The sequence below is a fragment of the Sinohyriopsis cumingii genome, chromosome 5, assembly GCF_028554795.1.
Source record: "Sinohyriopsis cumingii isolate HCF-2022 chromosome 5, ASM2855479v2, whole genome shotgun sequence".
Classification (NCBI taxonomy): Eukaryota; Metazoa; Mollusca; class Bivalvia; order Unionida; family Unionidae; genus Sinohyriopsis; species Sinohyriopsis cumingii.
This window is the reverse complement of record NC_142965.1, coordinates 99,102,451-99,119,427: the sequence shown is the minus strand read 5'-3', so window position 1 is coordinate 99,119,427 and position 16,977 is coordinate 99,102,451. Positions and strand designations below refer to the sequence as shown.

Genomic DNA, 16,977 nt, shown 5'->3' with positions numbered 1-16,977 from the left:
TAATTGGTTATTTATTTTGATAAAAGTAATGGAGATCTATATAACCATACTGATGGTGGAGTATTGCCATTAATTGGTTATTTATTTTTATAAAAGTAATGGGGATCTATATGGCCATAATGAATTGATGGTGGAGTACTGCCATTAACTGGTTACTTATTTTTATAAAAATTAAAAGTAATGAGGATCTATATGGCCATATTGATGGTGGAGTATTGCCATTAATTGGTTATTTATTTTTATAAAAGTAATGGGGATCTATATGGCCATAATGAATCGATGGTGAAGTATTGCCATTAATTGGTTATTTATTTTTATAAAAATTAAAAGTAATGGGGATCTATATGGCCATAATGATGGTGGAGTATTGCCATTAATTGGTTATTTATTTTTATAAAAATTAAAAGTAATGGGGATCTATATGGCCATAATGATGGTGGAGTGTTGCCATTAATTGATGCTGCTAACATTTACCAATCCAATAGCGGAGAAGTTGAGCATTATGAGAAAACAGATATGAGCAGTTAGCAGTAGGACTTATAATAAAAGTGAGTATGTACATTAATTGTCAAACTGTATACCCTTTATAAATGATTATCTTCAACTGAGTTATTTCCTTGATAAAAGTTTTTAAATGTTCATTTTTTTTCTTACATGCATGCTCTGAGTCTATACTAGGATGTGTTTGCAGAATTCGAACTAATCTTTTCATTAAACTTCTCCTGTATCCTGAAAATTCACCCTTTCATTTAAAGAAGGGCAGCATTCCTTGCTACCACTGCATTGCACACTGCTAGAAAGGTTTCTCCAAGTTTATTTTTACATATGTATATGCGCTGTGATTGAACATCTAGAGTTTATGATACCTGTATCTGAGGTGAATCTCCTTGCAAGTTCAGTTGGTGTACATCCATGACTAACCTAGCATAATTGATTCCTGTCCTCTATTTCACAGGTAGGTTTTAAATCTTGTATGGATGTTATTATCAGGTCATGATGTCCATGAATAGTCTGGTTCTAAACTAGCTATATACATTTGTTGATAATAGAGTCTATTCAATAAATGAAAATTAATGGGATAAATTATCCATGCCATTAGTATAAGGCTAAATTTTCTGAAAGTAGGAGATTGAACGCTGAAATAAAGGCAGCACCTGAAAATATGTGATTTTTCATGCATTGCTGATTTTTCAGCACAGCCTTTTAGAAATTAGAAAGAATACCAAAACTGCATGTCTAGGCCATTAAACAGATATGGCTATCTTGGCACTGTGCCAAACACCGATGAAACGAATAGTGTCTGGTCTACAAAGAGTGCTATAAGGTTTGTTTCACCTAAAATGACAAGTTGACAATGTAGGTTAATGTTAAGATTAACTCTTACTTTTAAACAAAAAAAACATCCGACATCATTCTTACTTTTATATCAAAAAAAAAAATATGACAATTCTTAAATTTACCTAATATTAACAAACATTGATCCATATTAGACTATTAAGGAAAGATGTCAGTAAGAATGTACTATGAACAAATAGTTAATGTAAAGAAAGACAAAGTAAAACTGAAATGGTTTACTTGCTTTTTAACTACCAGGGGATATATATGTATATGTATATATTTATAATCACGCACACACCACACAAAGTGGAGGTACTGTGTCCACGGATTCCTGGCCAACAAAAGAATGTATTTTCACCAGATGAAACTAGATACCAAGCATGATGCAAGATAATCAGAAAGGAGACTTATTCTAGGATGTGTGATTGCAGGAGTTATGTCAACTTTTAAGTAAACAGTGCCAAAATATGAATTATTTTTTTAAAAATCACATATCACATGTGCAACCTTTAGCTTGTAAATTAATCCCTCCAAACTTTGCAAAAGTTCTTACTTTCTGTATGAAGGTGAGATTGCTGGCTTTAATTTCTTGAGTTCCAGAACAGATTCTATAAGATTAACATTATGATGAGCCCAGTTTATACCTTACTGATGCAAGGACAAGGTCCAGTGAATTGCACCCACCATGTACTCAGATGTTTAGTGTTGCACCCAGTTTTGTCAGGTTGTTATTTGTACCTGTGTATGAATTGGTACATTAATAACTAGATGAATTTGTTTTAAATTAACTAAAACTCACTCGATCATCAATACATAAGAATGATCTTATAAAAACAGAAGCCATACAAAACATTCAGTTATGATAAGATACAGTGCAACCAACTTGGTACCACATTGTCTTTAAAGAGGCCAGTTATGGAAAATCAAATTTAACAACAACAAAAAGCTTAGTTATTTTGCATGCATCATCACTGATAGATTTCATGTTACAAAAAAAAGAGAGGCTGTGGCTTTGATTTAAACTTACATGAAGCAACAAAAAGTTATTCTAATAAACTTTTATTCTTGTAGTCCCCAATTTTAAAAAACAAGATTTATTAGTACTTATATTGCAGTGAATCTCTCTCAATAAAACTTTCATTTAAAAGATAAATTACAGAGACACATGACAGTCTTACACAAAAATGCTAAATGTTTTAAAACCAAAATTAAGTAAATGTATGCAGTTTAAAATTTATAATGCTGTTGTTGGTATTTGCTTTGTTATGGTTAGCCCCTATCATATCCACCATTCTGTAAACTATGATAACAGCATAGACTGCGAAAGTATAATTATTAATGTTCATTTATCAAGTATTTTTATGTACCATATGTACTTGCTTATAAGCCAACCCAACTGCACAGACTCACATCTGCTGTTGCATAATGTGCAGTAGATCTGGGTCTGTTCAGTTTCTTAGGAGTAATCAGTAATATAAATAACAGACTGATCTGAAGGCACATTATGCTATGGCAGATCAGGGTCTTTCTTATTTGCAGTTTTACTTGACTTATAAACAAGTATATATGGTATTACAAATATTAACCTCAGCAAGACACCAAGATTGGAAAAGTGGATCTGGCACTATGTAAGTAAATATGGTCTGGTAATGCAACTGTAGACCTGGCAGGGCTGGGTTTTGGTAAATTGCAGAATCCTCATGAAAATGTTGTTTCCATGAAAAATATATAATGATCATGATGAATGTCACTGTACCTTTGCATGTCGATAGACTCATTATCATTTGTATAAAGTGCAATTTCTTTTCAAATACCATAGAAAGAATCTTGTGCCTTCAATAGGGTTGTACTCTCCTTGCACTTGTAACTGACATTTAACATCTCCATCCAATGGACAGCACATAGTGTGGCATCATATACACTATGAATGCTAACAGAGCTGTTCAAAAACATGGTTTTCTTGACTCCACAAGGATTCGAACCAAGGATCTCTGGCATCAGAGGTCAGGGCTAACCTGTAACTAGGCCACCAACCCTGCACACCAAAGTGTATATAACCCCACATTACTTTATACATGAAGAAGTGACAATAACTGATAGACATTTACAAGGCCTTTATTAAAGGAGATAGTCACAGTAACTGATTTATAAGGCCTTTATTAAAGGAGATAGTCACAGCAGAGCATGAGACTTCTAATTCAAATGTTGTGGATTCAATATTCATTCAAACCAGCCCTTAATTAACTTATCCATTTGGGAAAGGCAATGCGCTATGATTACCTGGGCATAATGAATCCATAAATGTATTAAAAGTCCAGCAAAAACCAACAAAAATAAAATTATGACAGGAGTCTCCACCCCCACAGGGATTCATGAGAATGAAAAAGTCTCTATATAAAAAATCTGCCTTTCAAACCCCGTTTTAAATATTCCTACCTTTACATAAGTGTCCATATATCTCTAAGAGTGTGATTATAAAACATTATGCAGTGCATATCTGGTTGGATCCACCCTCACCCACCTCAATACTAAGCGCACACAACTGCCCGTAGTTCTCGACATACGAAGATGTAGCAGTACATACTGGAGCCCCTGTGCTGTGGGTTTGGGTGTGAAATCGTTTCTTCTCCTGTGTAATATTAAAATAGATTTGGACCCACCAGCCCTGTATCCACTGACAGATATAGATTCGTTTGCAACGAATTGCTGTGAATCATGTGACTGGTAAATAAAGAAAGACTTTCCTTTCCTTAAATGAAAATTAAGTTATAACAAATTCCGTGTTACATGAATGGGAACTTTGACAAATGTTATGGTTAACTTTTCTAAGCCTTAAAACCAATGATTAACATAATTTTTTTTAATGAAATAATCTCGCAGAAACTATACATCTAGAACAGGCTTCCCGTTTCACGAAAATAAAAATAAAAATTCACACGGGCTCGAATCGTTGCGTACAATCAAACACACACACTATCATTACGCGCCTCTGTTTTTCATTCATCCGGTACACTCATTCAAAAACTTCAATCCCCATTATTCGTAAATAAAAACCATGTGGTTCTTTACTCGGCTCAAATTATTGATGTATGAAAAAACTCACAATATAAAAACTTGTAAGTCGAATACTGTAAAACTGATAAAAAAACCATACTTACAAATTAGAGGAGTTCTCTAAAGTCGACGATTAAAACAACATCATCTAATTATAACAGTCCCACAGAGCACCAAATACCTTTTGGCAGTTTTCCTAATTTTAGAGTACAAAATACGCATACGTGAAGGACAGCTCCACCTAGGGATCAGGAGGTAACTGTGTCATGACATTCGGAATTGAAGCACGTGACGAGAAAGGCAGAGAGTGTTCCGATTTATATTATGACGGCTAAAAGTTATAATTTGTTTCAAACATCTATTCCTCTTCACAGGATGTTCCCGAATTTGTACATAGTCTGGTTCCACAGTTCACCATTTCCGGAAGGTGAAGACGTTTTCTTTGTTCAAGTCTTACTTTTAAAATTAGCAAATTTCAGTGTTACAGAATTTCTCAAGCTTAATCTTATAAATAAATTTCGACATGTAAATAAAATACTTATTTAGTTCTAACACAAAATGGCAGGCTAAAACGATTTTTCGTGTCCTGTCGGTTTTTAATTGGTTTGAAGCAATTATTTGAAACGTAAATAGAGTTTATTGTAGCTTGTAAAAATGAAAGATTATTCAAAAATATTTTGCTGAGCCGGAAAAAAATTACATGAACAGACTGCATTGGAGTAGATGGGGATATTTTTTTGTCGTTAAAAAAGTTACATTTTTCATTAAAAAGCAAATTTTGGATCTGTTTGCACTGATATTAACATCGACATGTTTAGAGCTTTTTATTTGCGAATCAAGTAGAATTATTTATGATCATTGTAGCATTTAGTTTTGAAGACGGTTCTTCAATTTTTCTAACCCCGCCCGTAGCGACACAATTGCCATGTAACCAGGCACTATGTACATACGACACACTGGTCTTGTATTATTATGCTAGGTACATACGTAGTACCAAAGCTATCTTTACCTACCTAATCTAAATTTTCAGATCTTGATGGCTTGACCACGGGTTCACATGTACTACTTAAATACAGTTAAAATTCAGTACATCGTTAAACGTACATTGGCTATTTAGTGGTGTCGGGTTTTCTTTTTGTGTGTGTGTGGTGGGGGGGGGGGGGGATTGCGGATATCCTATGCAAAGATGGTATCTAACAAAACTGATAAGAAACACAAAAGAGCTGCCAGATATACTGTTTGTTATGCAAATGAGGTGACCAGTGGTTGATTAAGCAATAAATTAGATGGCGATCAGGGGTGAATTTGCCATTAGGTTGGAAACCTGGTGGTGCTCATCGAGGTGATACGTTAAAGCTTTCTGCAACAGTGTTCTATTGCAAAGCAATTGTTAGTTTCTAAAACTATCATTGTTCAAAAATTAAGATGTAATTTTCTGTAACCATCAGTATCTGATACTCATTCTCGAGAATGAAATATTCCAATATATATCTGCTGTGGCGAGAACTAACCAAACTGGATGTAAGTAAGTTCACTGTTTAGAAAAGGACCACCTACTATCAGAGAAAAACAAAACAATACGACTTAAAATCCAATAGAATAGTAGAAAACATTTAGAAACAATAATATAAATTAAATAATTATGTAAGGAATTTTCAAACCAAGGTAAATTACGTGCAACACGTGCAAGTGAAACATGTCCTTAGGAAAGCTAAGAGGCAAAATGGCAAATAAAAGGATTATGTCGGAACTGGAGATGCATTTTAAAACAAAGAGAATCGAGACAAAAGAAGGATTCTTCCATAATGTTCTTATCCAGCAGGTACGAAAGAGATAGATGTGACCCAGGACTTGCGTCGTGTACCAATGTGCGTGGTTGTCATGAGTGAGCGAGCGAGTGAGTGATCGATCGCGGTGCATGATTCCCGTGCGTCACGAGTATTAAAATCACTTCCCCGCCAAACTAACAAAAAGGACAGTTTTGTTGTTGCGAAATGTACAAGTTGGTGTGAATTATTAGATTATCTGACCGCCACATATAAGATGGTTTTATAGATCACAGTAGTGAAGTGGGGCTGTTTAGGCTCAATGGGAATTAGCATTAAAAACACCCCTGGGCCTGTTTAGCCTCAATGGAAATTTAACATGGGAGAAACACCTGGGCCTGTTTAGCCTCAAGGGAATTTAACATGGGGAAAAAATTTGGGCCTGTTTAGCCTCAAGGGAAATTTAACATGGGGAAAAAAATAATATTGGGCCTGTTTAGCCTCAAGGGGAATTTAACATGGGGAAAAAAATAATATTGGGCCTGTTTAGTCTCAAGGGGAATTTAACATAGGGAATAAATCGTAGGACAAGGGGAATTGAAACAGGGAGAGGTCTCTATTTTTTTAAAAAAATAAAATAAAAAAAGGGGTAGGCAATTGAAAGTCTATCTCTTTTCGAGACATTGGAGTGGCCCTGAAAGGGCCTTTGGGTTTCTTCTTCTTCTAACTCCTTAACTTTTTTTATCCATCCCCTTATTTTTTTCCATCATTCCTTTCTTCTTCTTCTTTTCTTTTTCCGGTATCCAGTCCGGGTGACCCATAGCTCGGAACTTCTGTTGGATTTTCATCCAGTTAGCGTTTAGTTTCTCTAGTTCTTCCTTTTTCTTTCTATTTTCTTCTTCTTTTCTTTCCTTAGACCACTTTTCTTTGATGTTCTTGACCTCTTCGGTCAGCACTTTCCTCATTACTTCTTCCACTTTCTTAAGCTTGTCTAAACCCCACTTCACAAAAGACCAATCTGTCCATTCTACAATGTCTTCTAAGAAACACCTTACACTCGTCACATAAACTATGGCTTCTTTCAACTTGCCCACTTTCACATACGGTGGGTTAATGAAACCTCTGATTCTCTTCTCCTCATCCTCTATCATTTCTTTCACAATATCGATTGCTAAGTGGAGGCTGGTTACTTGTCTTGAGACGAAGTCTTTTGTCACTGCATGCCTCCATTCCTGTTCAAGCCTTTCTGCTACATTCAATCCATCCACCATCCAGTACCAACTTCCCATAAGGTTGTTATACAAAGCTGAAGCTGCTGGCATCTTCTTGTTTGCTTATTCCGTGGAATGGGCTCCAATGGCAAACACTGTTAGTTTTATAGTTAAAGCACGGACGTGAAGGAAAACATCCCTTACTTTTCTTATCTCATGTTATCTACTATCCACATTCGCCAAGTAGCAAGAAACATACCAAAATCTACCATTCACACAAGCCAAGCATCAAAATCAAATCCTAATCTACTATCCACACTAACGTACGTGAGCGGTTACAAAACCCAAACTATACTTTCCACATACGCTAAGAAACAATAAACAAACCCATAATCTACTATCCACACAAACGTACGTGAGCGCTTACAAACACAAACACACAAACATAAACACAAACACATACCATCACACTAGGAAAAAAAGAGTCAGTGTTTATATTCACACTACTCCACATACACACATTGGCAAATTCATAGTTATTTCTTTTCTAGAGTATTGGGTAGCCCTGAAAAGGGCTGTTTGTTTTTTGAACTCCATGACACCTGGTTAATGATGGCACCTTCCAGGCCTAGCACCACACACACATCTTCTTCCCCAGTCTTCTTTCACTCTTTTTGGGGGGAGAGCAGAGGCGGGATAAGTGGCTTCAGAATCCCAATCTTCTGTCTCTGGGATTCTGAAATTTCCTCTCTCCTTTTCTTCCTCTTCTTTGTTTCTTCTCTCCTCCTCTTTCATTCTTCCCCCTTCTACTATGGCCTCTGCAGCCAGCTCATTCACTATACGCTTGGCATATTCCAGGTGTACATGAAGTTCAAGCAGTTTTGCTAGTCTGGTGTAGCAGCAGGGAGGGCGAACAGACCAAAGCAATTTTACAAGTAACCCCTTCCAGGAAACTATTCCTCGATAGAGGGCTTATTTCGACGAAATAAACCCTTCTATTCAGAATACAGGACAAAAAAAAATGTCCAAAAAAATTCGGAGAGTCTCTCCTCGAGAAATTTTTCGAATTTCCCCAGGGATGCAATACATTTCCGCTGACAACTTGGGTTACTTTAATAAATCTGAAACAGTTTCCCTGGCGATGCTAGCATCGCTCGCGGGGTCGTCATTGAAAAATCCATGGTCGGTCCAGCCCCCTCTGCTGCTCTACGAAATGAGTTTCCAAGAAAACATTTTTATGTCGCAAATAGTGTATCAAGGCCGACGCGGTATCGTGTACGCGGGTCGTGTAAATTTATTGTCACAAATCCGTGATGTTTTCTTTGAGCGTGACTAAAGAAATTCTTAAACTTATTAATATCCATATCGCCACCACACCAGGTTTGATGAATATTTCTCAGCGTATGAACATCAACTCCATTAAACACAGCAAGAAGATTACAGTTATCCCTGATTACTTTTGGTATTTGTGTGTAACGTTGAGTAACATAAATGACATCGGTGTTTTTATGACGACCCCGTGAAAATATTCTTGCAGGATTTTTTTGCTTGTCCAGCATCACATCATCATACACTACTAGGTTATTTATTTCCCCGTCGAGGTCTTCCACGGACGGAGCTTCTTCAATATCAGTTATAAATTCAACAACATCCTCGCCGTCTTCACTCAGCGCTTTTGCACTCTCATTAAAATCTTTTATAACATCATAACAACGTTGATCATCCACAGACGGAGCTATCAAGTATAGTTTGTCCCATTTCATCCACTTCATTATCATGTTCAGTAGCAGTTGCGTTTTACCTGATCCTGACGGTCCTATGATGATCATTCTGATAGAATTTGGTAGCACGGAATTATGCTTAATTGGCTCCTTTCTTCGCGTCGCAGAAAAATCAGTGATCTCCATTTGTATATAAAGAATAATAATTATGGATCTATATTGTGTAAAGTGTAAGGCACGAACCCCTACAAACGACATAACAACCATTACAACAAAAAATAACAGACAAGCACTTTCTGGTAAGTGTACGCGATGTGGCACAAAAAAATTTAGATTTCAAAAAAAAAAGCGAGAATTTAGCGGAGGTGACATTGCAGCCAAACTTGGAAAGCTCCCCGGAACTCCCTGGGCAAAGTATCCCGGAGAAAAACATCTCCCAGGATACAATTACTGCGGTCCAGGGACCCGACTAGATATCAGACTTGATGAACAATCTAAACCAAAACCGGGAGAGTATCCGATAAACGCTATTGACGCAGCGTGTCACATACATGATGTTGCTTATCGAAGTAAAGATCTACAAGACAGGCATATCGCGGATGTGAAATTAATTCATGCACTAAGCGCCATAAAAAATAAATCATTTAAGGAGTCACTCGCTAATTGGTTAGTAAGATCAGCGATGAAATCTAAATTAGCATTAGGCGCTGGATAATTAAATAAAAATGCAAGCGATTTATTATTCCCCAATCGGATACTGGAGAGGTAACTCAGCAATTAATAAACTCGCCAACGCGGCATCAGTAACACGCGAGGTTGCCAAAAAATGGCTGTCAAAACAAGCAATATGGCAAATCTACCTACCACCACCTCGACAAATCAACTTTGCACATTTTGATGTTAGTACCCCCAATGAAGTTCATCAGGCTGACATACTATTCCTGCCTCATGATACTGTCCGTAGAAAAACATACAAATACGCGCTAACAGTAGTTGATGTTGCTAGTAGATACAAAGAAGCAGAACCGTTAGCGACTAAAACAGCCGCTGAAGTTGCCTCTGCGTTTAAACGAATTTATCAACGAGGACCTCTAAGCTGGCCCCGATTATTACAAGTTGATCCTGGTAAAGAATTTCAGGGCGCGGTATCATCACTGACAAAGCAGCATAACGTTGTTATACGACGAGGGCATACTGAAATTCATCGGGATCAGGCAATTGTTGAGCGATTTAATAGAACACTCGCTGAGAGATTATTCGGATACCAGTACGCGAGGGAATTCATTTACGATACGAGATCTCGTGAATGGGTTGCAAGACTGCCAAACGTGATAGCCGCGCTGAATAATGAAATTACCAGAACAACAAACATGAGACCTGTAAATGCAATCACAAAAAAATATATACCCCGCGTCAGTACACGCAGATATGTTTCAACACAGCCAGGGACGCTAGCGTCCCCACTGCTGGGTAATGTCACCGTTAGGTATTTATACGAACCAGGCGAACTAGAAGGAGGAAAAAAAAGAGCAACCGATCCCACATGGAGTGTTACTACACATAAGATATCCAGCATAACCAGATCAACTGGGAGAAACGCAATCTACAGATTAGATTCGACTGCTCCTCAGCGTGGATTCACACGCGAGCAACTTCAGGTGATTCCCACGGATACACAATTACCACCTCGATCACTTAAATAACTGCAGCAACACCTCTGCGTCGGTTACACTCAAGACAGGTCAACATCACATTTTCACGTGTATGACCGCGATTACTATCTATTCTATCTACGGTAAATTGCCTTGGATTATTTTTCGAATACTGCCACAGCAATAAACAATTACAACTCGCGCAGTGATTATTCTGCTGTTGTTGTAATTGTATAATAAATGCTTCGTCAAGATCAAACTCGTTACCATTTTTTTTGTCGCTCTGTTTGTAACCGGCTAATTTCTTTCTTATTGTATCATCAGCGATTGATCTGTTGATGCTGTCGTTGATAACATCATCTAATACAATTCTTTGTAACTGAGCTATCCTTCTTACTCTTGACACGGCTAAATAAACTAAATTTGACCACTCGATGCGATCATCAACAATCCAAACTGTTGTATCTGAAATAGTTAGTCCCTGCGAACTGTGGATGGTCATAGCGTATCCTAGCGTCCACGGGGATTTGCTCATTTTCAGTGCCTGTTCGACAGCATCAACATCAACTGTGACAATATCATTCAATACTAAATTCTGTTTCTCCGGACCCGACGCAGATACGCGCGTTGGAATATCAACGTCAATATTCTGCAATCGCGTATCAGCTGGTCTATAACACAACGGCACGCCCAACATGGGAAATTTCTTCTGATGTAACTGAAATAACCGCTGCTGAAGTGTGTCCCTGACTATCTTTCTACTTGCCACAATTAAATCACCTGGTTTCCACGTTTCCCAAAAGTCGCTCAGCGAAGTCTCTGGAATTATTTCACGCATTATCTCACACTGGACTTTATTGGTTTGTAGCCTGATCAACGCCTTAAACTCTTTCAGCGTTTCATCGAGTGCTCTAACATCGTTAGTTATTTCCTCATAATAATCTACAAAAGTTTTCAGCCACTCGTGTGGAGATTCACCTGTAAATGGCGGTGGTTGACCATGATCGCCGCACATTACCACTGCGGTATTTTTCTTTAGCAACCAATCCAGAAACTGTTTTAATATATCTAACGGCACAGTGTCTATCTCATCCCAGATTATTTTCTCGGGAATATATTTCGTTCCCATTCGTTCAGGTGTCCACGTGCCGCCGCTGTATTTGAAAAAACTGTGATACGTGCACGCGTTAACATCCCGTTGTCTCATCTCCCTGGCAAGTCTGTGTGTGGGAGTCAGCACGACCAAGTCAGAACCGCGAAATAATTCAATCGCCCGAGTTGTTTTACCAGAACCACCAGGGCCGTTTAGATAAACTGTTTTGTGTCTTGTAACAGGATCGTGCACCGGCGGAGACAACGAAACCGTCGAAGACATTTCTGCGCTGCGATACTCATCCACGATTTCAACGTCAGCTGATTCACAATATCCCTGTAACATTTCATTCTTTATTCTCCACGAGCCCCACGATGGATCATCCGATATAACATTATTCAACACCGCTAAGTGTTTTTTATCGATATAAAATGAATCCGTTGCAACTCTCACTGCGACAACAGGGAATCTATTAATCATCGACAACAAATTTATGGATACATAAGCTAGCATCGAAGATCTCAAATGTGTGTACTGAGATGATTCTCCGTCGATATAACTAAAAACAGTCCCTAGTTTTTCCCCGTTTGACAGAAACACATCTTCGCGGTTACAGAACATGTTGTTCGTGGCTGCATCAGCGACAACAAGATCCAATTCAGTCTTGTCCATGATTAATCGACTGTGATGTTGTTTATGATCATACGCTCCACCTTGAGTGAATTTCCCTATTATTCTTCGTCCTAGATCTTTTGCTGTGCTTTCGTCATTTTTAAGTACTTCAGGAGCTTTCTTGATGATATCGTCGATAGAAGTTTCTGGATGTTCTCGTGACCAATCTTCGATGACTTCTTCTAACGTACCCCGAGTTGGCAACCAAACTTCGGTTTGACGACAATAACATATAATCGCTTCGCTGACCGTCAGTGACAACAGTATTCGACTGTCAAGCATGTATCGCAATAACACTATCGGTGCCCATCGCTTCTCAACGAAATGTCTGCCAAACCAAACATAACACACAGGATGTAAATCCTTAGCGAATTTAAACGACGACACACAAGCAAATCCGGTCAGGTCAAAATCAGGCAATGGTCCGTTTACAGCAACTCTTGTCATCGAGTTTGTAACGTGGCCAAACCGTTTAAAATATTCGCTGCATTCTCCACGCCCAAGGAAACTTCCTGGATAACACGCCGTCATGTCCACGGATATCATACCGCGGTGATCATATCGAGTATTCCACAAACCGCCGTGTCCGTATTCAACACAGCTCTGTTGGATATCCCCAAGAAAACTTTTCGGAGTTGGTCTCCATGAATTTCGTTCCCGGGCTACATGCGCGACAACACCCGGGACAGTAAAACAGTGTGTCAGTAACGTATCAATGTCCGTCGCATGATATTTTTCTGCGAGTTTTTTCATTTCGTGCTGTAACGCCATTGTTCTGTATATTTCCCCGTCGGGTCTCACAAACTGATCATATTCTCCATCTTCGCTACTTCTGAATAACCACACAGACACCGGATCGGTTTTACTTATCTGATAAATAAAATCAAACATGGAGTGCCTCGCACTCTCCCCGTTAGCGGTTCCGCTCGGCAATTCCGGATAATACTTCACAACACGGTCTCGCGGGAATATCCTAACCGAGACAGACCAGGCGTGACTGTTATGATCGATAATAGTTATTGGTGCTCCACGGGAATCATATTTACACGCATACAATACCGTACCGGTTAACGATGAAACCGTTATAGGAAATTTTAGTAATCGCTCTAGCTCAGCAACATCATTTATTGACGCTCCTTTATCCGCTACGTGTGTCGCCCACGCTGTTATTTTAGTTTGTCTTAGCGGTGTTAGGCCGTTTCCTCGCATTGCATTTTTAAAATGTTCCATTACTCGCTCAGCTACACAATTCATCCTTGACTCTGTCAACGGCGACACCCTCATCGGGGCGAGTTTATCGACACTTGGTTTCTTTATCGGATAAATTCCATAAACGACCGCGGTCACAGGATACGCTCTGGCATAATATGGTTTATCAATCCCAACAAGTACTCCCGGGTTTGAGTCTTTGCTCAACAAAATGGTTTTTCCGCGCGGATCAAGAACAGGGTCTAGTTTGTCTCTGATAATCCACTTTCGGGTTCCCTCGTCGTCGACTCCAACAATAAATTTTATCTGCACGAAATATCTTCTATCGTCGAGATACTCAATTATATTACGCGCGATTGTATCGTTGATGGTACCATCAATGATGAAACTCAAGGAGTTTTCACGGGAAACTCTTCGATGAGCGATGCTAGCATCGTCGGGGATAATTTTATACGAAGACCACGTGTGTGCGGCACCATCACGACGAAACTCTTCTTTGGCATCCTTGATAACACCAATTACCGTTGCCAACTCTCTTCGTCGACGATCAGTAGTTAACCGGTCAAGATCGAATCGACCGCCTGCGGGTTTTATTCTGGATAGTCTTTCAAAACTCATTATTATAATTAAGACAAGTATTTAAATAGACAAATATATTATATGCACCAATGCAAGTGGATTAAACTAAATTCATCAGCGCCGTGTAGCAAACCATGCAGACACGAATACTGTGGACAACATGCTCAACAGGTCCGCGGCGGGAGTCTAGGACCGATGCCGTGTATCAGATGCGGCATTGGAGTACGAGGAAAAACGCAATTATGTTCAGCGTGTGGGGGAAAACGCTATCGAGAACTAAAACGGTATTATGATAAAAAATATCCAGCCTCGAACACTCTCTCGGAGCGTGATTACATAAATAAGTTTTCAGACAAATTATGAATTAGACAAATGATTTGCTTATAGTATAATGAATCAAGAATTCGTCCCCGAACAAGAATTTGTTCCACATCCAACTATTCCAAATTATGAGGCAAACCGAGATGGCATAGTACGACACTGCACGCGAAGACGACCAGTTGGTGGAGTTGATAATGGTGGTTATTCAAGATTTACTGCCACGTGCTCAAAGAGGTATTTATGTCATCGTTTCGTCTATGAATGTTTCTTTGGAGTGATCCCTAAGGGTTTTGTCATTGATCACATTAACGGTAACATACTTGATAACTCTATAAACAATCTTCGCGTGGTCACTCAGAGCAAGAACTGCCTACTGGGTAACACAGGGCGTTGTAAAACAGTTGCAAGAAGAGCTATTAAATCTATAAACGCAATTACAGGTGAAGAAATTGTATTCCAGTCAATAAACGCCGCCGGTAGGTATTTCGGTATTTGTCCACCTTCTGTACAGCATGTCGCAACCGGGATCCACAAAACAGCATTTTCAAAGAAGCTCAAACAGAAGATTTCATTCTGTTATATAACTCTTATCGCTGACACAAACGACGATAACTCCTCCGAGAGTGTGTAACGCTTTGCAGAGTTGTCGTTGGGTCAGAGGATTTGCTCCCCCTAAGAAAGCCACCTTGATAAAATATTTTATCGAGTTCATAACATGTAATCATTTATTTACCGTAGAATATATATTTTTTTACAAACAATATCCTCGTTTTACTGAATATATCCGACTGTTTTGCTCTTCTGTGCTTGTTATATGACCGCGCTTAAGAAAACATACAATTAAAATATTTTAAACAAGTCCCGCCCACTGCTAGAGCGAATTTCCAACTCGCAAGTAACAGTTGGGTTATATACGAAATCGCTCCCTAAGACCTTTGGGTCGATCGAAAGTCAGCGCGCGCAAGCAAAACCATAAATTAAATCCGCCAATGGCGGGTGTTTTTACACCATCCAATGGTCGATTCAATGGATGGTTTTGCTCTGCTGCTGATCGTAGAAAATGACCCACCTGTGTATGTTTGTGTCGTCATAGGATAAGGTCTTAGGATAAGATTACATGTTCATTGTGCCTTTGCCTGCTAGGACACTCGAATCAGAGGTTAAAGGTTGTTCTGTGTTGTATCGTCCCTCCCGAGCTTCTAGACCGTTATTTGACGATCTAGAAGTTCCTCATGGGGTGAGTGACCCCCAAAAATAAACAGATAGATGGATGCATAAAGCTCTACGTCACCTGGGTGCCCACCAATAGAAACATTCAGAAAGAGTGTTGGCCAAAAATAAACGGTAACATGAGGTGCCTAAGGGAAAAATCACAAGACGAAGGTCTAATATAAGACCAAGAAAAAAAAATCCTAACAAAGGACTCATGAAAGAACCGTAGGCCGGTGAAGAGTACCCAGTAAGTGATAACCGCTCATCATCTATCTGTTTATTTTTGTTTTTGGTGATGCTAGCATCGCTCATGCAAAGCATTTTTCATGCATTTAAAAATATGAAAATATATAATAATATGAATCACGAAAACATAAATACCATACTTGTTGAAATTAAAGAATTACAACAGCGAGGTTTTAATATTTTACTAGACACTGAAACAATTATGTCAGATTTTGAATCCTTGAATGAGCTATCACAATCGGGGAAGAACAATCTCCCTGCCAGATATAGGTTCATTAAGGGTTTGCAAGATCGCATTTACAGATCACTTGCCGGGATAACTGAAAATCAGGTATCTGAATTTATTCCACTGTGCCGTGCAGTTGAGAAGATTCGTCTTGGATTGTCACAAGAGTATGAGACTCGAAAATTAATTAGCACCAGGGTGAGACGGTTAAAAGGTTATATAAAGAATCTAGACACGGAAATGCCTTGCATTTCTGACGAAAATACTAGTATTTGTGACTACGAGGCCGACAAGGAAGTATAAACCGCATAGCGTGTGACTCACAGCACAAAGTGAAAGTAGAACCTGAGAAACGCTAGCGCCCCGCTTGGAGTGTAAAGCACATTTCCACGGGTAAAAAAAAAAGTGTATTATTTTTTTTACCCGTGGAAACTCAAAGCATTTCTCTGGAAGTCCAAAGGACTTCTCAGGGGCGTTTTCAGATTTTGGAAATGTTTTACATGAGAAGTCCTTAGACTTCCAGGATTTGCTTAAGCGTTTCAACATCAATACAACAATGAGAATAGTTCATAATCTGTTCTCGTTGACACCAAGCTGTGATCATATGATTTTGCTGTAGCTGCGTCAATTGTGACGGAGTTAACAAGAAGTCTTCGTTGCCATACACGTCAACGATT

At 38.8% G+C, this 16,977-nt stretch overlaps 1 protein-coding gene across 1 annotated transcript in view; it reads right to left on the bottom strand.

The window, feature by feature from the left end:
* LOC149799852 (kidney mitochondrial carrier protein 1-like) overlaps positions 1-4,636 on the bottom strand; it is a 56,111-nt gene extending 51,475 nt beyond the window's left edge. Inside the window, exon 1 of the mRNA XM_089959283.1 lies at positions 4,497-4,636. The gene's annotated coding sequence lies outside the window, so the exon portion shown is untranslated. The remainder of the gene's footprint in view (positions 1-4,496) is intronic.
* Positions 4,637-16,977: the final 12,341 nt, after the last annotated feature.